The sequence below is a fragment of the Pinus tabuliformis genome, chromosome 5_1 (genome assembly GCF_031772625.1).
Source record: "Pinus tabuliformis cultivar Carrire ecotype Pingquan chromosome 5_1, CPIR1, whole genome shotgun sequence".
Taxonomy (NCBI): domain Eukaryota; kingdom Viridiplantae; phylum Streptophyta; class Pinopsida; order Pinales; family Pinaceae; genus Pinus; species Pinus tabuliformis.
Window position 1 is genome coordinate 914020148 of NC_142305.1, and position 5852 is coordinate 914025999.

The following is a 5852-nucleotide window of genomic DNA, read 5'->3' on the forward strand; positions in this document are numbered from 1 at the left end:
AAATATGGTGAAATGGGTGATTGATAATGTGAATAAATGAAATACATAAGATGTCTTTCACATCACAATATATGAATTAACCCCATTGTTCCTTATGGCAGTTCCAAAAAAGCGTACTTCTAGATCAAAAAAAAAAATTGTAAAAATGTTCGGAAGGGAAAAGCATATCGGGCCTCCATATGTAGATATACATCTAGATAGAATAGATTTAGATAGATGGATATGGAGACATGGATATTGACATCTTGCCAGGAACCAGATTTGAACTGGTGGCACGAGGATTTTCAGTCCTCTGCTCTACCAACTGAGCTATCCCGGCTCTTCCCTATGGATCATGTGTGCCCACCACTTTTAAGCATCTCCTCTCTCCATTTGGCACACGTGTATCGTTCCAGCCCAGGGACAGAATCTCCCGCAAGGTACCGCACCTCACCTGTCCTAATATATATAGAGCTAGGAGAGGATGCGTAAGCAGGCTCGACTGTTAAGGAGAGGACCTTTAGGGTGCGTAAGCACGCTCGACTAATAAGGAGACGTACTCGACTAATTGGTTTTGCATCTGCATACAAGCAGTCGATCGGGGACAAATACGTATGGATGTAGATAGAACTTTCAGAAATGCAAGACATGAGGTCATGGGATATTTCACGCCAGAAAATTTGTGTCAGATGTACCATCTACCAGAGCCTGAAAAGCTCTATGATAAAGATTTCCTTAAACATTTTTCCAAAGAGAATGAGGACCCATTGGGTGTTACACAGAACTAGATGTCAGGCTTAAGCAAATTCAAACGGGGGAAATCGGGTATGTACCCAATTTCATCCCTCTTGACTCCACATAATTTCACAACTGCGATGATGTGTAGATTATTTGGGAAGGCTGATAGTACCAAATTTTCTATAGAGTGGCTTCCATTGATTGGTATAGCAGTTAACACAATGATTATGAATTGGAGTCATATTTTATTAGACAATTTAGCTATGGCTATTAGGGAATATAGGCAAAAGAGAAATATCTCCTCAAGAACTATTCCCCCTTTTTATATGAGAGCTTATGTAATGTATGCCATTTGCTTTTTCTCTCGATTTCCAAACATGGGTTGGAAGTGGACTCTACAAAACCTTCTCCCCATCCATGTGTATCATAAAATCTTGTGAGAATCGCAATTCAATTCCAATTTTTACAAAATTTTCTATGGTATTATGTTACCCATTTATAAAACCATTTTTGATAAAATGGCCCCCAGGCTTTCCGAAAAGGCAAAGATAGACATATTTCCATTCGCAAGATCTTTCGGTGAAGAAACATTCACTTATATCATAGTTTTTTAGAGCATTGCAGCTCTACATGTCCTCCCATATTATGTTCCAGACAAACTACTAGCAAGAGAGATAGCTTACCAGAGACTAGGGGATGGTTTAACCAAAGCCCTGATGGAAGTGAAAAAATCTTATTTGGCCAATCTTTCCGCTGCAATGTGGTGCTTTTGCACTGCATGATTATGGGTACGCAGTAAAAGAAATAGATAATATTACATCTCTAAAATTGGCCACGATTCGAGGGCGACAATATGACCCAAATCAAGTTGTTAAAGAATTCACCACCATGGTTAAAGTCAGACAGTTTACTCGTGAAGACAATCCATGATCCAGATTTAAATAGGAATGCAACAAATTACATAGATAACCATAAACACATAGATGTAGTGGAAATAATACTTCATTTCATTAATGTAAAATACTGAAATATGCTGACAAACAACAATGGAAATAAACCAGCTAGTGCGATGGTAGCTTATCTCTGAGAAGAGATGTGGCAGCTACATGCCTCTGAACTGTGTTACAATGAGGCTAGAAGGCGTATTTATTATTGAGAAACAATGAAAAACCCTAAACATCCAAAAACTTAACCCTAGAAGATGAAATGCCAAATTGTGGGCCCCATTTGGGTAAATTGGTACCTCAACTTCCTGGGGTCATAACTTTGGCATACGTTCTCTGTTTGATGCACACAATATCTTGCTAGAAAGATATATCTGAGAACTGCAAATTTGGGAAGAGCAACATCGGTCCATGGACCGATGTTGCTCCCAATTTTCCCAAAAAAATGTCGTTTAGGGCCTCAAAATGGCTCCGGAAGTTCAAGACCCGAAAAAATGCTAAAAATAGTAAACTGTGCTACAATTAATGAAACTGAAAAGCTGAAAAAAAATGGTGTGGGTCCAAGTGGACTTGGCGGATGGCCACCAATATCCACTTGGATCATTCCTCCCCCCTTAGGAAGCAATGTTCCCCATCGCATTGAGTTCCTCCATGAGATGACGAAGCTTCTGCTGAACTTGGCCCCTGGTGAGCCACTTGCCCTGGTGAAGGAGTTGGCCTGCTTTGACAACTTGATATGGTTGGATATTTTGCTGGCGAGTGTGCTTGATCTATGTGTCCATGATCCGATTAGTTGTAGCTTGTTCCATGCAATCTGGATTTAACTCTGTGGGTGTGAGTTGTTCTGCGATGTCGAAAGTGTCTAATAATGTTGGAAAGTATGGCCCAAGGCAGTCCACATTGAACACTGGGTGCAGGCCAAGGAATGGGGGAATGTTGAGCTCAAATGCATTGTCTCCCATAGCCTTGGTAATGGTGTAAGGACCATATCGGAGTGGCCTAAGTTTCTGATAGGCTCCGGTAAGGCGTTCCTTTTGCAAATGCAACTAGACTTTGTTGCCCACCTGAAACTTGTGTGGCACCCATTATTGATCATGTTGCTGCTTGTACTTGGCATTTGATTCCGTCAGGATGTCATGGACCTACTGGCGAATATGTTGGATGTGCTCAATGAAGTTGTTTTCCTTATCTGTTTAGGACTGGACATGAGCCGAATCTACATGAGTAGCTAGAAATGGCATGGCCACATCAATGGGACGTAGTGGCTGGAATCCCAAGCCCACCTGAAAAGGGTTGTTGCCAATCGAGCTGTGGAGAGCCCGGTTGTAGCTGTGTTGAAAATAGGGGAGGCTCTCATCCCATGTGCGTGGATGCTTTGAGTTGTACATGCGTAGAATGTGTGCGATCATCCTGTTGACAACCTCTGTCTGGCCATCAATTTGAGGATGGAATGCTATGGACTTAGTTAGTTTGGTGTCTAACATTGACCAAAGACTGGACCAAAATGTACTGAGGAACCTGCTGTCCCGATCTGAGATGACAGATTGTGGGATCCCAAAGTGTACCCACACTCGTTCAAAGAAGATTTTAGCAGTGGCTTCTGCTGTGATATTCTTCTTGCAGGACGACATAATCGCCATCTTGGAGACCCTGTTGACGACCACAAAAACACAGTCGTTTCCATGCTTAGTGGAAGGAAGGCCTGACATGTAATCCATGGATATGGATTCCCAATGATGACTAGGGGTAGGCAACGAGGTATAGAGGCCTTGCTTCTTGATGGTCGATTTGGCAATGGTGCAGGTAGTGCATGATCTGATGTACTTCCCGACATCCTGTCGAAGATTCGACTGATAGAAATACTTTTGCAGTATTTCCACCATTTTCTCGACCCCGAAATGCCCAGTAGCTCAACTATAGTGTGCTTCCCAAATCATCTTGGCACGCTCACTTGAAGGAACACAAAGGTGACCCAGGTGGCATAACAGGGCATCCTAGAGGTGAAAATCTGGAATATGATGATCCTCCAAGAGTGTCTGTTATGTGTAGCCAAATTCTAGGTCGCTTTTGTAGAGAAGTGGCCAATCAGAAGTCTCGTGCCCACAAGAGTTGAGCATGGTGGTTAACACCATGATCAGTGGTCGACTGAGGCAATCTACAACATTATTGGTTCTGCCCTTCTTATACTTGATATTGAAATGGAACTGTTGCAGGTATGTGGACCACTTCTGATGGTGATTATTCTGCAATTTCCCTTGGGTTTGTATGAACTGCAGGGGTCGGTGGTCTGTGTGGATGACTATTTCCTTCCCCAAAATGTAATGCTTCCATTGTCGGCAAGCCTGCACAATGGAATACATCTCTTTGTCATAAGTGGGATACTTCTGGATTGTGTCTAAAAGTGTCTGACTATGATATGCCACTGGATACCCGTGTTGAGTAAGGACTACCCCAATAGCATAGTCAGAGGCATTTGTCTCGACCTCAAATGGTTGTTGCAAGTCTAGTAATGCGAGCACTGGTGCCGTGCAGAGGTGATCTTTGAACTCTGTGAATGCCTTCTGTTGAGATTCAGACCAAAATAATTTTTCTTTCACTCCTCCCTTGGTGACTTGACTCAAAGGCCAAGTGATATGAGAAAATCCCAACACGAACCTGCGGTAGAAGTTGGCAAGACCTAGAAAGCTGCAGAGCTCTGTCATAGTGGTTGGAGATGGCCAATCTCGAGTGACTTGGATCTTGGCTAGATCCACATGCACCCCCTATTCATCAATAATGTATCCCAGATACTAAACCTAGGTCATGCCAAAAGTTCATTTCTCTAAAATGGCACATAACTTGCATTGCTGCAGTGTTTGGAGAACCTGTCGGATGTGGTGGAGGTGCTCTTCCCAACTCTGGCTAAAGATCAGGATGGCATCCAAGTATACCACTACAAATGAGTTGGTGAATGGCTGCAATATGTCATCCATTAGCCTCATGAAGGTTGCAAGAGTATTCGTTAATCTAAATGGCATAACCAACCATTCGAAAAGGCCCTCCTTGGCGTTGAAGGTAGTCTTCCACACATTGGAGGGTTCGATTGGTACCTAGTGATATCCTGACTTCAAATAGATCTTGCTGAAATATTTGCCCCCCTTTAGATGGTCCAGGAGGTCATCAATCCATGGGATCAAGTACCTATTACAGACAATGATCTTGTTCAGCGCCCGATAGTCAATACAGAGTATCCAAGTCAAATCCTTCTTCTGTACCAACACGATTGGGCTCCCACAGGGTGATGAACTCAGACGAATGTGACCTTTCTGCAGCAGCTCCTGAATCTGCCTCTTGATTTCATCGTTCTCTAGCATGGAGCGCTGATAGATTGGTCCATTGGGCAACAACGCACTTGGAGTCAGATCGATGGAGTGCTTTACCTGATAGTGCAGAGGAACCCCTACAGGGGAGGTGAAGATGTCCTCATACTCCTCCATGACCTTGTTCATCTATAGTTGTCATGTGGAGTGGCCCTGTCTGCAGGTCGTGGCCACCGTCTTCTTCTTTCCTTGAGGGTGTATCATCAGGAAAACAAATTTCCCAGTTTTGGAAATGAGCTTACTACATTGTTTTGCAGCAACTAAAGAGATGGTGGTAGGCGATGCTACCTCTTGTATCCTGTACAACTTATTTCCCAAAGTAACAATAATAGAACGTGGCCTTGATTCATACATAGCATGTCACTTCCACAAGTATGGTTGTCCTAATAATACATCACAAACTTCAAGGGGAGCAATGTCACACAATACCTCATCTGTGAAGGGCTTGATGTTGTATGGAAGGTGACACTGCTGGCTCACAAGAAGATCTCGTCCTTGGTGAAGCCACCCGATGGTGTACAGTTGTGGATGTGCTGTGGTTGGTAAGCCTAGCCGCTTCACAACCTCTGCCAAAATGAGGTTCTTTTGGCTATCTCTATTGACAATGGACTGTAGCAAGGAGACCTTTACCCACATCTGGGAGTGGAAGAGATGCTCCTCCTCCTCTAGATCTTCGAGTTCCTCCTTCTGGATCTTCGTGGTGGAAACGGTGGCATTGGGCTTTGAATCGATAATCTTCTTCCCTTTGTCATTCCCCTTTCCGGGTTCTGACTCAGAGTCGGAACATGCATTTGATTCTGAAACCTTTAGCTCGGCCACTAGTGACTGCTTG

At 43.4% G+C, this 5852-nt stretch overlaps 1 non-coding gene across 1 annotated transcript; it reads right to left on the bottom strand.

Moving 5' to 3' along the window:
• Positions 1-246: 246 nt before the first annotated feature.
• TRNAF-GAA (transfer RNA phenylalanine (anticodon GAA)) lies at positions 247-319 on the bottom strand. Its single transcript has one exon. It is a non-coding gene; the product is annotated as a tRNA-Phe (tRNA).
• Positions 320-5852: the final 5533 nt, after the last annotated feature.